Source organism: Rhinopithecus bieti, unplaced genomic scaffold (assembly GCF_001698545.2).
Source record: "Rhinopithecus bieti isolate Rb0 unplaced genomic scaffold, ASM169854v2 scaffold_46389, whole genome shotgun sequence".
NCBI classification, from domain to species: Eukaryota; Metazoa; Chordata; class Mammalia; order Primates; family Cercopithecidae; genus Rhinopithecus; species Rhinopithecus bieti.
Window position 1 is genome coordinate 604,983 of NW_016818836.1, and position 15,867 is coordinate 620,849.

The 15,867-nt window shown below is 42.6% G+C and overlaps 1 pseudogene; it reads right to left on the reverse strand.

The window, feature by feature from the left end:
* Nucleotides 1–499: 499 nt before the first annotated feature.
* Nucleotides 500–12,895, reverse strand: LOC108518873 (39S ribosomal protein L45, mitochondrial pseudogene; annotated as a pseudogene).
* Between the last annotated feature and the right edge of the window lie 2,972 nt (nt 12,896–15,867).

Sequence of the window (15,867 nt, forward strand, 5' to 3'; positions counted from 1 at the left end):
AGGTTGCGGTGAGCTAAGATCATGCCACTGTACTTCAGCCTGGACAACAGAGCAAGACTCCGTCTCAAAAAAAAAAAAAGTTAAATTGTGAATTGTATGTTCTGTTCCCCGCCCCCCGACCCCCACACACTCTGACAGTGTTTTATTTCAAACTCATCCCTGCCCTGTGATTACAAAGAGAATACTGCTGGTTATCTCCCACAGTCCCTGCTGTGGGAAAAACTGGTATCCTATGTTCTCTGAAACATACTGCCTTTCATTTATACTCAGAAGCTAGACATACAATTTTAAAAAGAAGAGGATCCGTGGCTGTGTTATACCTGCCACCTGCCTGGGGCCAGCCATCAGCCATGGTTGTTGATGGTGAGACTGCTGAAAAGACCCAAGCAGGATGAGAGAGAACAAAGGTAGTTCTTTCTATAGCATGATGGAGATGGAAGACTTCAAAGCTTCCAGCAGCCTCACCACCCAGGCTTCACCCCATAAGTTATTCTTGCCATCAGGCTAGCTGAGGTTTCTGGGCCTCTCCTTGTGCCTCTTCATATTCTTCCCCTGGTTTCAGCTGAGGGCCAGGGATCGTAACCGTCTTAAGGATGGTGCTTAGCAGGTGCCCATGGGAGAATGATCTTGCCATGCATTCTCCAGCTGCTATAGGGGTTTGTCAGATGCTTTTCAAATACAGCATACTCCAGGACATTCTTGGGTACATCTTCCCGTCCATACATTAGCCAGCCAAACTAGTCACAGATGGCCAGAGTCTGCTGGGTGTGCATGCCTACGGTGACCTGACCATATATGTTTCCTGGTTCATCAGACTTGAACAGTGAACTTGAACCACAAGGTAGGGCTCTAAAGATTCCACGAAGCTCCAGCGGATGGTCTTATATTTGATGTCTCAGATCATGTCTGGAAAACAGTGTTCAGGTACCAAGGTATGCAGTCAGTCATGTGTGAGTTGTTTAGACAAAGGTGAGGTTCAGTAAATATATCCTTAGCTTTTTCAGGGAAGTCCTTTGTTTTAAAATTGTCATCATACTCTTTTATCTTCTGGATTGACAATTGTGATGCCACATTCTTCTTCATTCGTTCAGTTCTCTGTTTCAGTCCTTCCTTTGAAAGAGATGGCATATGAGCATCACCTTCAGGAGGAACATAGGCATCAAAGATACCAGCTGTACAGGCCAGATGTATGGGATGATCCAAACGTTATGGAGGAATAACCAGTCCTGCTTTCCAGGCATGTTCCATGAACTCCTTTTCTGTTTTGTATTTAGGTTGATAAATAGGAGGTGTGAAACGTTTTTTAGTTCTTAATGGAACTGAGTCACCAGAACTGGCTGCCGAGACCACCAGCCCAAAACCCTTGATAAAAGAGACAACCCCTGAGATATGGGGGCTGCCGTTTTGTTCACGCAAAGGCTGCTGGGAAGGTTTTTTGTTTTTGTTTTCGTTTTTCTTTTTTGTTTTGTTTTTTATAGATGGAGTCTTGTTCTGTCGCCCAGTCTGCAGTGCAGTGGCGCGATCTCGGCTCACTGCAAGCTCCACCTCCCGGGTTTATACCATTCTCCTGCCTCAGCCTCCCGAGGAGCTGGGACTATAGGCACCCACCACTACGCCCAGGTAATTTTTTTTGTATATTTAATAGAGATGGGGTTTTGCCATGTTGGCCAGGTTGGGCCTCGAACTCATGATCTCAAATAATCCACCCCCACCTTGGCATCCAAAAGTGTTGGGATGACAGGCATGAGCCACCATGCCCAGCCAATGTTCTGTATATTTTATCACAATTTTTAAAAAGGAATGAAAGGCCAGGCATGGTGGTTCACACTTGTAATCCTAACACTTTGGGAGGCTGAGGTGGAAGGATCACTTGAACCCAGGAGTTTGCAAACAACCTGGGCAACATAGGGAGACCCTGTTTCTAAAAAAAAAAAAGAAAAAAAAAATTAATTAGATGGGTGTGGTGGCACATGCTCCTGGTTCCAGCTACTTGGGAAGCTGAGGTGGGAGGATCACTTGAGCCCAGGAGATGGAGGCCACAATGAGTTGTGAATATGCCACTGCACTCCAGCCTGGGCTACAAAGTGAGACTCTGTCTCAAAAAAGAAAAAAAAAAAAAGAAAAAGGAAGAACTGATACATGCTACAATGCAGATGAACCTCTAAAACATGCTAAATGAAGGAAGCCAGACACAAAAGGTCACATATTACATGATTCTATTTATATGAAATATCCACAATAGGCAAACCCATGAAGTCAGACAGCAGATGAGTGGTTTACCAGGGCCTGAGCAGAAGGGAAGATAGTGACTGCTAATGGGAATGAAATCTCCTTTGCGGGTAATTCAAATATTTTGGAACTAGATAGAGGTGGTGGTTGTACAACATTATAAATATACCAAATGCCACTGAATCATACACTTTAAAATGGTTAATTTTATATTATGTGAATTTTATCTCAAGTTTAAAAAGAAAATCTTACTTGATGCTACACATTAGTTAGGATTGAAAAGAAAATAAAGAAATACTTGAGAATAAAGACAAAACATGGAGACTCGGTAACAACTAAAGAAATTGAATGACGGGCCAGGTGCAGTGGCTCACCCCTGCAATCCCAGGACTTTGGGAGGCCAAGGCGGGCGGATCACGAGGTCAGGAAATCAAGACCGTCCTGGCTAACACGGTGAATCCCCATCTCTACTAAAAGTACAAAAAAATTAGCCGGGCGTGGTGGCAGGCACCTGTAGTCCCAGCTACTTGGGAGGCTGAGGCAGCAGAATGGCGTGAACCTGGGAGGCAGGGCTTGCAGTGAGCCAAGATCTCGCCATTGCACTCCAGCCTGGGGGACAGAGCGAGACTCCATCTCAAAAAGAAAGAAAGAAAGAAAGAAAGAAAGAAAGAAAGAAAGAAAGGAAGGAAGGAAGGAAGGAAGGAAGGAAGGAAGGAAAGAAATTGAATGACTATTTGAGAATCTTTCCGCAAAGAATACACTAAACCCAAGTGGATTTACAAGTGAATTCTTCCAAATTTTCCAACACCCAAATGTGTAGTTGAGTGGAAATGTCAGAAAAACATTTAATGGCTGGAGAGCAGAGTGTGGGATGGGGTGGTGCTTGGTGAAAGGTAGGCTGGAGAAAATGGGCAAGAACCAGTCATGATAAGAGTCTATCAGGGGGTTTGGACTATCTTAAGCGACCTTGGGAAGATTTTGATGGGTCTGAGCAGGAGAGTGAAATACTGCCTTTGAACCTTTCTGCCTTATGTGGTGGGTTTGACTATAAATAATACTCTCAATAACCACTATGGGTATAACTTTTAATTTTTTAAATTTATTTAAAGAATATCTTTGGCCGGGTGCAGTGGCTCACGCCTATAATCCCAGCACTTTGGGAGGCTGAGGCGGGCAGATCACTTGAGGTTGGGAGTTCGAGACCAGCCTGACAAACATGGAGAAACCCCGTCTCTACTAAAAATACAAAATCAGCCAGGCGTGGTGGCGCGTGCCTATAATCCCAGCTCCTTGGGAGGCAGGAGAATCGCTTGAACCCGGGAGGCAGAGGTTGCAGTGAGCCAAGATCGCACCATTGCACTCCACTCTGGGCAACAAGAGTGAAACTCTGTCTCAGAAAACAAAACAAAAAAATCCTTGCACAGGGGCCATGCTAATATTCTTGGCATCATTCTAATTTTACTATATGTGCTGCTGAAGCGGATACCATATAACTTTTATAAGCTTTATTTACCAATGCCTTTTCTTTGTTTGCTCTTTTCATTTTTTCTTCTATTCTTTTATTTATTTATTTTTAAAATATTCTTTCTAGAGATAGGGTCTTGCTTTATCGCCCAGGCTGGAGTGCAGTGGTGTGGTCTTGGCTCAGCACAACCTCTGCTCCCGGTTCAAGTGATTCTTGGCTCACTACAGCCTTAAACTTTTAGGTTCAAGTGATTCTACCACCTTAGCCTCCCAAGTAGCTGGGACTGCAGGCACGCACCACCATGCCTGGCTAATTTTTTTGTATATTTTGTAGACGGGGGCTTCCACCATGTTGCCCAGGCTGGTCTCAAACTCCTGGGCTCAAACAATCTGCCCACCTTGGCCTCCCAAAGTGCTGGGATTATAGGCATGAGCCATCACACCTGGCCTCTTCCATTCCTTTCAATGCAATCTAAGACACAATGACCAGAAGTTTTAAAAATGAGGTTTAGTTTATTAAGATTAATTCATCCTGTTAAACTGTTGATATGCTTATTAATTCTGTCCTAATCATGATTTTATTATTTTTTTTGAGACAGAGTCTCGCTCTGTTGCCCAGGCTGGAATGCAGTGGCGCAATATTGGCTCACTGCAACCTCTGCCTCCCAAGGTTCAAGCTCCTGCCTCAGCCTTCTGAGTAGCTGGGACTCCAGGCATGTGCCACCACCCCTGGCTAATGTTTGTATTTTTAGCAGAGACAGGATTTTACCATATTAGTCTTGAACTCCTGACCTCAAGTGATCCACCTGCCTTAGTCTCCCAAAGTGCTGTAATTACAGGTGTAAGCCACTGCACCCAGCTTTTACCCGTAATTTTTTTTTTTTTTTTTTTTTTTGAGACAGAGTTTCACTGTTGTTGCCCAGGCTGGAGTGCAATTGCACGATCTCTGCTCACTGCAACCTCCACCTCCCAGATTCAAGTGATTCTCCTGCCTCAGCCTCTCAAGTAGCTGAGATTACAGGGATGCACCACCATGTCCAGCTAATTTTGTATTTTTAGTAGAGACGGGGTTTCTCCATGTTGGCCAGGCTGGTCTCGAACTCCCGACCTCAGGTGACTGCCCGCCTCAGCCTCCCAAAGTGCTAGGATTACAGGCATGAGCCACCGCACCTGGCTTACCCATGATTTTAAACATAACTTGTTTTTTGTCTCTTTTTTCTAACTTTTGTTTTTGTATTTTTAATATTTATTTATTTATTATTTAGAGACAGGGTCTTACTTTGTAACCCAGGCTGGTGTGATCATAGCTCACTGCAGCCTTGAACTCCCTGGGCCAAAGTGATCCTCCTGCCTCAGCCTCTAGAGTAGCTAGGACCACAGGCACAGACTGTCACAACTGGCTAATTTTTTTTTTTTTTTTTTTTACTTTTTAGTAGAGATAAGGCTCACTATATTGCCCAGGTTAGTCTCAAACTCCTGAGCTCAAGTGATCCTCTCGCTTTGGCCTCCCAAAGTATTGAGATTACATGTGTGAGCCACCACACCTGGCCTTTTTATTTTGGAAAATTATAAATATTTTGGAAAATTATAAATATGCTCAGTTAGAAGGAATGGTGTAATGAAATATCATGTAACAACATCCAGCTTCAACAAATTTCAAGTAATGGACAATGTTTTCATCTATACTGTCACCTACTTCTTTACTGTCATTATTTTGAAATAAAACCTAGACATTATATCAGTTTATTTGTAAATATTTTATTATTAAACATAATCATGTTCCGTTATAAAATAAAATTACTAAACTTCAATTCTCAGGTGTCCGTTATACATTTTTGTATATCATGCTCATTGAAGATATTCCAAAATTATCTTTAAAACTAAAATGTGGGCTGAGCACAGTGGCTCACACTTTTAATCCCAGCACTTTAGGAGGCCTAGGTGGGAGGGTCACTTGAAGTCAGGAGTTCAAGACTAGCCTGGACAACATAGCAATATGTCATCTCTATTCTCTTTTTAAGGTAATTAATTAATTAAAATAAAATAAAATGTGGCATGTATATTTGGAACTTTGTTCACAGATGTCGGGAAAAATTATAAAATGCACCATTACCGATTTGAAAATAGCTTTTAACCTGTTTTCATCAAAAGGTGTCTCTAAGAGAAAGAGTAACAGATATAATTAAAACTATTTGTTAACTTTGTAAAAGCCTTTTTGATATATGTCTTAGGAACTGAAAGAGGGAATAACACTAATAACTTGGTAACACTTTATTTTCTTCACTGAATGGTTTCTATTTCTTTGATTTTTTTTTTTTTTTTTTTGAGATAGAGTCTCGCTCTGTCGCCCACGCAAGAGTGCAGTGGTGGGATCTCGGCTCACTGCAAGCTCCGCCTCCCGGGTTCATGCCATTCTCCTGCCTCAGCCTCCCGAGTAGCTGGGACTGCAGGTGCCCGCCACCACACCCAGCTAATTTTTTGTATTTTTTAGTAGAGATGGGGTTTTTACCGTGTTAGCCAGGATGGTCTCAATCTCCTGACCTCGTGATCTGCCCACCTTGATCTCCAAAAGTGCTGGTATTACAGGCATGAGCCACCGCGCCCAGCCCTTTTTTTGCTTTTCATATGTTGACTTGCTTTAATCCTCACAAACTACCCACAGGCTACCGAGAATCCCACTCCACCATGTTTCAGCATTGTGTAATTGGTATGGTTATCTCCCTGAGTTCTATCCCCGCCAACAAAGAGGTAGGATCCAAAATTGCCACCTATCTGGTCCAAGCCATGATGATCTCAAGCCTTCATTATTATAATAAACTTCTTTCTTTTTTTTTTGACACAGGGTCTCACTCTGTCACACAGGCTGGAGTACAGTGGCATGGTCATAGCTCACGACAACCTTGACCTCTGGGGCTCAAGTGATCCTCCCACCTCAGCCCTCAGAGTAGTTGGGACTACAGGGGCATGCACCACCACATTCAGCTAATTTTTAAACTTCTTCATAGAGACAGGTCTCATCATGGTGCTCAGGCTAGTCTGGAACTCCTGGGCTCAAGCGATCCTCACCTCTTGGCCACCGAAAGTCCTGGGATGACAGGAATGAGCCATATGGCTGGTCAATAAAAGACTTTCAAGCAAAAATGTATTAGGATAAGATTCTGGAAGAAAAAAAGAAATATAAAATTTCCAACTTTACGAAGGTTGTTTATGTATTTTTCAGTAGCTGATAAATATAAAAGTCATTGTGGAATTTAGATTACATTGGATAAGTATAAATTGCCCAAACAATCATATTTTAAAATTATGTATGTATGTATATGTGTTTACATATTCAAAATCACATTTTCAAACTAAACAAATTAAAAAATTGTAATGTCTATTATATACAATAGTATATAGGTTTAAAAAATCCTATAACAGGGTACATGAGCCAAAAATGTTGGAAGCCATTCCTCTAGATGGCCTATCTTCAGGAAAGTATAGAATCTTGGGAACTCCTCTCCCCTAACATCTGCCTTGAAATATTCACTGATTTAAGAAATTCTTTTTTTCAAGATTTCCTACCACAATGAGCCATTTGATCCACCCCATCAACCTTAGGCCCTCTTCCCTTTCTGGTTCAACAGTGCACCTGTCCCTGCCTCCATCTCTCCTACCCTTCCCCAAACTCCCTTCCCATCATCCTAAAGTCTAAGTCCCTCTCAGCCTGGCTGGAGCTCTGAGCTGCCTGTAAACTTGAAAGGATTTATACCTTTATGACTAAAAATGAACTTTACTGCCATCATCTAAGTCACTTAATTGAAAAGTACATTTGTCCCTTGGTATCCAAGAGGGATTGGCTCCAGGAACTCCCTCAAATACCAAAATCTGTGGATGCTCAAGTCCCTTATATAAAATGGCATAGTATTTTGCATATAACCTACACACATCCTCCTGTATACTCTAAATCATCTTTAGATTTATTATTGTACCTAATACAATGTAAATGCTATGTAAACCGTTGTTGTACTGTATTGTTTAGGGAATAATGACAGGAAAAAAGTCTGTGTGTGTTCAGTACAGACTTTTTTTCTTTTTTTGAGACAAGATCTGTCTCTGTCACCCAGGCTGGAGTGTAGTGGTCAATCTCAGCTCACTGCAACCTCCACCTCCCAGGCGCAAGCTATCCTCCCACTTCAGCCTCCCGAGTAGCTGGTAGCTGGGACTGCAGGTGCACACTACCATGCCCAGCTAATTTTTGTATTTTTTGGTAAAGATGGGTTTTGTCATGTTACCCAGCTGGTCTTAAACTCTCGTGAGTTCAAGCGGTCCTCCCGACTCCGTCTCCCAAAGTGCTGCGATTGCATGCGTGAGCCACCACACACGGACAGATGCAATTTTTTTTCTCCAATGTTTTTTTTCTTTTTTCTTTCTCCAGTGTCAGTGTTGATCCACATATTTCCAATCTGCAGTTGGTTGAATCCACCAATGCAGAACCCATGGAAACAGAGATCTGACTGTATTGGACCTTGAATCATTCAGGTTATATCCAGAACAATCCAGGCAGCCTCCTGTATCTTTCTCTATGAGTGACCTAAGGCTGAAGGCTGACTTTGACCTCAAGGTGAGTGCCTGAAGGCATCAGGTAATCACAGCCCTTCAGGGCCACTCTTGTTTAATACCTCTCAGTGGTGCCAAATACTGCGGAGGATAGAATGCAGTCTCGCAATTTCCCTCCTTGACTGAGCCAGCCTTATCTTACTAAACTCAGTTAAGGTCACTTTCCTCTTCTCCTTTCTCACTAAAGTCAATCATCCCACTGTCCTTCAGCCTCTAGTACAGGTCTAGCTCTCTTGTGCCCCTCTCCTCCGCCTTCACCTTCAAGGTCCTTTAGCCTGAAGTGTTTTCCAGACTCCTTCAGTGATTGACTGCCTCTTTCTCTTCGGGTTTGTTGCAATTAGACAGTAACTGTCAAGATGTAAGATGTCTACCTATGAGCCCGTATGAAGAAATACTCATATAGTACCCCACAACATTAAAAGGATGCTTATTGCAACATTTTTTATTTTTATTTTTTTACACAGAGTCTCGCTGTGTCACCCAGGCTGGAGTGGAGTGGTGCACTCATAGCTTACTGCAGCCTTGAACTCTTGAACTCAAGTGATCCTTCCACCTTAGCCTCCCTGGTAGCTGGAACTATAGGCGTGCCACCACTCCTCACTAATTTTTTATTTATTTTTATTTTTTAGAGAGATGGGTCTAAGTTTGTTGCCCAGGCTGATCTTGAACACCTGGCCTCAAGAAATCCTTCCGCCTTGGCTTGCCAAAGCACTGGAATCACAGACATGAGTCACCACACCCAGCTCAGCATTTTTTTCTTTGTTTGTTTGAGACAGGGTCTTGCTCTGTTGCACAGGCTGAAGTGCAGTGACGCAATCATGGCTTGTTGCAGCCTTGATTTCCCCAGGCTCAAGCAATCCTCCTGTCTCAGCCTCCTGTGTAGCTGGGACTACAGTCATGTGCCACCATGCCGAGCTAATTTTTAAATTATTTTGTAGAGATGGGGGGTCTCACCATGTTGCTCAGGCTGATCTTGAACTCCTGGGCTTAAGCGATTCTCCTGCCTTGGCCTCCCAAAGTGCTGGGATTACAGGTGAAAGCCGCCACACCAGTCTTTTTTTTTTTTTCTTTTTTTTTTTCTTTTTTTTCCTTTTTTAATAGATAAGGGCTTTCGCTATGTTGCCCAGGCTTTTCTCAAATTCCTAGGCTCAAGCAGTCCTCTTACCTCCACCTCCCAAAGTGCTGAGATTATAGGCATGAGCCACCATGCCCAGCCTGGCCATTTTTTAAGAGAAAAAAAATTGTTAAGAATTTAAATACCCTTCAAGAAAGGAATGGTAAAATGGTTGTACATATGCAGCCATTAAAAAGAGTGAAGTAGATCAGTAAGTCCCGGCATGGGTAGAGGTCCATGGTACTGAATATTGCATGTCAAAGAAGAAAATCACAGCACATATAGAGTGTGTATTCCCATTCATGTAAAAACAGCAAAGCCACCCGTCTGTGTGGATATAGAAAAAGGTCCAGAAAGCCTCACACCAAGCAGGAGTGGAAGAATAGGAAAAAGAACATTTTTCTTTTCCTCTACTTATTCCTATTTTGTGTGAGCACTTTACAGTAAACTGTGTGTTTATGTAATAATATAAATTTGAGGTAAATTTGAAGGCAAAGAGCTGTCTGCAAATTGGTGTCATGCTAGGGAAATATAACCTTCCAAAGAGATACCAGAAGTTTAAAGCAACCTCCCTGGCACCTGCCTTGAGCTGAGCAGGTAAGATGTGACTCACTGCCTTGGTGCTGGAATTGTCAGTTAGATGCTTACTGTCCATGGCCAGGCACGGTGGCTCATGCCTGTAAACCCAGCACCTTTGAAGGCCGAAGCGGGTGGATCACTTGAGGCCAGGAGTTTGAGACCTGCCTGGTCAACATGATGAAGCCCCATCTCTACTAAAAACACAAAAAATTAGCTGGACGTGGTCGTGGGCACCTGTAATCCCAGCTACTTGGGAGGCTGAAGGAGGCTGAGGCAGGGGAATTGCTTGAGCCCGGGAGGCGGGAGTTGCAGTGAGCTGGGATCGTGCCACTGCACTCCAGCCTGGGCGACAGAGCAAGACTGTCTCAAAATACATAAATAAATAAATAACGCTTATCGTCCAGAACAGGATCACATCTTTTAACATAAAGCTGTTGGATGGCACATGAGAAATCGTCCCCATGGTCCAATCACCTCCCACCAGACCCCACCTCCAACTTTGGGGATTACAATTCAACATGAGGTTTAGCAAGGACAACATCCAAACCCTACAGTTAGAAATGGTACATTTCTTCTTGCCAGGGTTCCCAGCCAAGGCAAAGCTTGTTTTTCTTCCCTGGGGCAAGAAAGGGAAATGGGGAGAGTGGCAGGGGCCGGGAGATGAGAAAGTAGAAGTGGAAGAATAAATGAATCAAGAGAATAAAGAAGAGAGGAGAAGAACAAAGGGGAGCAGATGGGAGAAGAGAGAAGGGAACAGGATGGGACAGGCAAGGGCAGAGGAGAGGAGAAGAAGGTGGAGAGGAAATGTGAAGGAAATGGAAGGAAAAGGAAAGGAGGAAATATGAGGGGAGAGGAGGAAAGGAGAGGAATTCTTATCACTTTAATTTTAGGTCAAAGAGGGGCACTTGAGAAAGGATGGAAAGAAAGAAGGGAAGACAAAACAGAAGAGAGAATAGAGAACAGGAATAAAAACTCAACCTGATGGTGACTACCATTTTAATTTCTAAGCCAAGTAGGAGGAGAAGATAAATATACACTATAGGTTGTTTCTGAACAGCTGGTATTTGGGAATGCTTTGCTTTCTGACCTCGGCCAGTCTAAATAAACCAAGGTGTCTATTGCTGCATAACAAATTATCCCAAAACTTAGTAGCTTAAACAACAAACGTGTTATCTCACACAGTTTGTAAGAGTCAGGAATGCAAGGGTTGCTTAGCTGGGTAATTTGGGCTCAGAGTTTCTCATGAGGTTGAAGTCAAGATAGAGCCAGGGCTGCAGTCATCTGAAGGCTTGACTGGGGCTGGAGAATCAGATGCTTCATCTACACTGACTACAGGCCTCAGCTCCTTGCCAGATGGGCCTCTCCATAAGACTGCTTGAGGATCCTCATAACATGGCAGCAAGTTTCCTCCAGAAGGAGTGATCCAAGAGAGCAAGGTAGAAGTCACAAAGTCTTTTATGACTTAGCCTTGGAAGTCACAGACCATCACTTCTACCCTATTCAGTTGACTACACCCACCTTTTGTACAGTGTGGAAGGAAACTGCAGAACAACAGGAATATCAGAATGTGGGGATCATTCAAGGTCATCTTGGAGGCTGGTAATCACACAAGGCAGAAGAAAAATTTCTTTTTTTTTTGAGACGGAGTCCCACTGCTCACTGTCACCTAGGCTGGAGTACAGTGGCACAATCATGGCTGACTGCAGCCTCAACCTCCTGGGCTCAAGTGATCTCCCCACCTTAGCCTCCCAGATAATTTGGACTATAGACACTCAACACCATGCCTAGCTAATTTTATTTTATTTTAGTAGAAACAAAATCTTGCTATGTTGCCCAGGCTGGTCTCGAACTGGGCTCAAGCAATTCTCCCTCCTCAGCCTTCCAAATTGCTGGGATTACAAACATTAGCCACCTCACCTGGTCTAACAGATAAATTTCCAATGAGTGGTCTCTTCTCTAGCTCTTTACAGTGACTCAAGAATTAGTCTTGTCAAATCTCTCTGGGATGCTTATCACTCAGCAGTTTCTCTTCTAGCTGTATTTTCTGGAGATATGTGTACTAATGGACAAGAATATCCGTAAAAGCATTGTTCTTGGACAAAATATATTTGATAGCCCAAGCACCATTCAGCAATTAACCACATAGGTTGTGCTATATTTATATGACATAATACTCCAACTATAAACCCACTCTCATGATTACCCAACTATGGCCATATGCAACAACCTAGATGAATCTCACAATGTTGAACGAAAGAAGCCAGACCAATATACACTGTGTTAATTCCCATTTAGATAAAGCTTAAAACACTCAAATCTAAACTAAAATGTTCAGGGCTGCCTACTTAGGTGATAAAACTATAAAGAAAACAATGAGCTTATCAGCATAAAACTCAGGGGAGTGACTTCTTTTTTGGGGTGATGGAAGGTGTTACAATCAGGAAGGGGCAGGATGAAGCTTCTGACAAAGTTTTATTTCTGTGTCTGAGTGCTGGTTACAACTGTTTTCTTTTATATAATACCTTAAGCCATAGATTTACGTGTTGGGCACTTTTCTGTATATGTATCATTTCACAATAAAAGGGCTTTTAAAAAAAATCTTAATGCTCCGAGATCCTGTCTTAGAAAATAATCAACAATGATGATAATACTAATCAGCCTATAATGTGCACATAGCCTCCATCCCTCTGCAGTGTGGGTGATGGGGATTTGCAGCGAATAGGGAAAAGCTTGTACCCTCAAATCAGTGACACGCAGTGAACCCTGACCCCTGGTGCCCACGACTGCAGAGCCTCACGTTTGGACGCTGGGAACTGAATCCCTATTGTGGTGACCTCTGAGCTTCTCCTTCCAGAAACCTTGGTCCTGGAAGAATTTCAGTCTGGTTCTGCCATCATGGGTCTCCCCCATCACCCGTCCTTCTTTGCCTGCTCCCTCCCACCCCTTCCAATCCTAGCCTTTCTGAATTTCTTTTGTTAAGCTGACAGAAGCCATAATTGAGCCCCCTGACAAGAGCTGGACTGTGCTTTTCTCTCTCTTTTCCTTTTTTGCAATCCACAATGAGCCTTCCAAGTTCATTACCGCAGATGGTCCTGGTCAGGACCCAGGGCCCGATGGCAGAAGCTTATTATCCAGCCTCGGGGACAGTGAGAACTGGCTGGCAGCCGCAGTCATTCTGAAGCAGTCATGTCCAATTAGAAGAAACATTAGACACTTTCCTTCTGGAGCCCCATTAACAAATTAGTCGTACCACAAACTGAGAGAGACTGGATGGGACCAAATACCTTTTGACCACTGGATAATTTGATAATTTGGAGAAGAAACAGTGCAGAACACTGCTGTGTGTGTGTGTGTGTGCATGCGTGTGTGTGTGTCTGTGTGTATGTGTTGGAGGGAGGAGATAGCAGGTGGTTTGGGAGGAGGATTTGACCCCATATGCCTGTGCCACCCAGGAATGAAATCTTTCTAATACTAAACTATGTCTGTTACTGGGTTAAAATGGTCAGGGATTTGGCAAGAATGGCTATCTTTTTGTGGTCAGTATTTCATCCATGCTGGACTTGCTGGGTTGTAGAAGCTGGCACTGTGTTACGAATTTTTGTTAAGTTTTAGTTCCAGGAAGTTTGTGGGAAGAGGGTTGGGGAATCCAAAGCCCCACGTACCTGCTGTGATAAAATAATCTTAATTCGCTATTTTAAAATTATATTGGGTTTTTAAAATATTGGTTGTAAATGACTTGCTCAGGAAAAGTACTAATTAGACCTCTGAGATTTTTTAAATTCCAAAGTCTGAACCACAAATAAGTTTTTGTTGCTAAGGAAACCACTGCATTCAAATTACCATTGCAAATTTAAATTGCCATTTTAAGTTCATTTGCAATACAGCAAAAGATTGGAGCAACTCCTCTAAAAGGGAGAGAGAGAAAGGAAGATGAAGTAAAAAGGAAAGGATGTTACTGGTGAGAACACAATTCCTGTTTTTGATCGATAGCTGAAGAACTAAGAAAATCTAGAAGCAGAGGACTGCAGAGAAAGCCCACGTGGTCTCTCATTCCATGACAGGTTATCAATCCTGAAGTCTCCCATTAGAAAGATTCTTAGAGATTTTCTGCCAACTCCCATTCAGCACAGGATTGTCCTTTTTATTTACTATAGATCTTACACATATAAACAAATAATAAGAGAATCATAACAACTTCATGCCAATATGTTCAACAACCTAGATAAAATGGACAGGTTCCTTCAAAAACATAATTTATCTTATCTGTCATCAGATTAGAATTAAAAGAAGAAAATTATTAAAAAATTAAAAGAAAAAAGTAACATCGAAATTAACCCAAGGAGAAATTTAAAAATCCAAATAGCTTCATATCTATTAAATATGTTGAATTGTTACTATTATTTTTTGAGACAGAGTCTTGCTTTGTCACCCAGACTGGAGTGAGTGCAGTGGCATGATCTTGGCTTACTGCAGCCTCTGCCTCCTGGGTTCAAGTGATTCTCCTGCCTCAGCCTCCTGAGTAGCTGGGATTACAGGCACCTGCCATCATGCCCAGTTAATTTTTGTATGTTTAGTAGAGATGGGGTTTCACCATGTTCGCCAGGCTGGTTTTGAACTCCTGACCTCAGAAGATCCACCCTCCTTAGCCTCCTAAAGTGCTAGGATTATAGGCATGAGCCACTGGGCCTGGCCAAGAAAGTTATTTTTAAAAAGCAGTGCTGAAACTGTGTATCTTTTAAGGAAAAAAATTTAATCCCAACCCAATCTCACTCTACATGTAAAATTAATTTGAAATTAGTCACAGACAAAACATGAAAACCAAAACCAGAAAGCTTCCAGAAACAAAACACAACAAAAAGCAATCTTGAAGTTATCAAAGATTTCTTGAACAGGGCACAAAAAAATGTTAAAGAAGAAATAAATAAATTTGACTTTATAGATACTTCTAGTCTCCAAAGATAATAAAAGGGCAAGCCAGGGACTGGGAGAAAATATTCACAATGTGCATATGTAGCAAATGTCTTGAATCCCAATAAGAAATAATTCAGGCCTGGTGTGCGGCCCACATCTGTAATCCCAGCACTTTGGGAGGCTGAGGCGGGAGGATCACCTGAGGTCAGGATTTTGAGACCAGCCTGACCAACATGGTGAAACTCTGTCTCTACTTAAAATACAAAAATTAGCCAGGTGTGGTGGTGGGCATCTGTAATCCCAGGTACTTGGGAGGCTGAGGCAGGTAAGTTGCTTAAACCTAGGAGGCAGAGGTTGTAGTGAGCAAAGACTGCACCATTGCCCTCCAGCCTGGGTGACAAGAACAAAACTCCGTCTCAAAACTAAATAAGTAAATTAATTAATAATAATAATTCATACAAATTAATAATAAGAAAACCAACCCTTTTTTTTTTTTAGATGAGGTCTTGCTATGTCGCCCAGGCTGTTTTTGAACTCCTGAGCTCAAGTGATCTTCTCACCTTGCAAGTGATCAGCTCAGGCTGCAGTGCAGTAGCTGTAGCCTCAACCTCCAGGGCTCAAGGGATCCTCCCACCTCAGCCTCCCAAGTAGCTGTGGAGGCCACAGGATCACTTCAGCTTGTGTGGAAATTATGTGTGTGATTTCCACGCATATAATCCCTTTAATATTCCCAACGATTCCGTGAGGTATCTGCTTGTATCCTCATCCTGGAGACAAAGAAAGTGAGATTCAAAAAGGTTCAGAGAATGTCTCAAGAATCCCTCCCAAAGTGCTGGGATTACAGGTGTGTGCCAACATGCCCAGCCCCCAACCCAGTTTTTTAAATGTTTAAAATTCTGAACAGAAACTACCAAAAAAGATATGCAAATGCCTCATAAGCACATGAAGTTATGTTCAACATCATGAGTCAT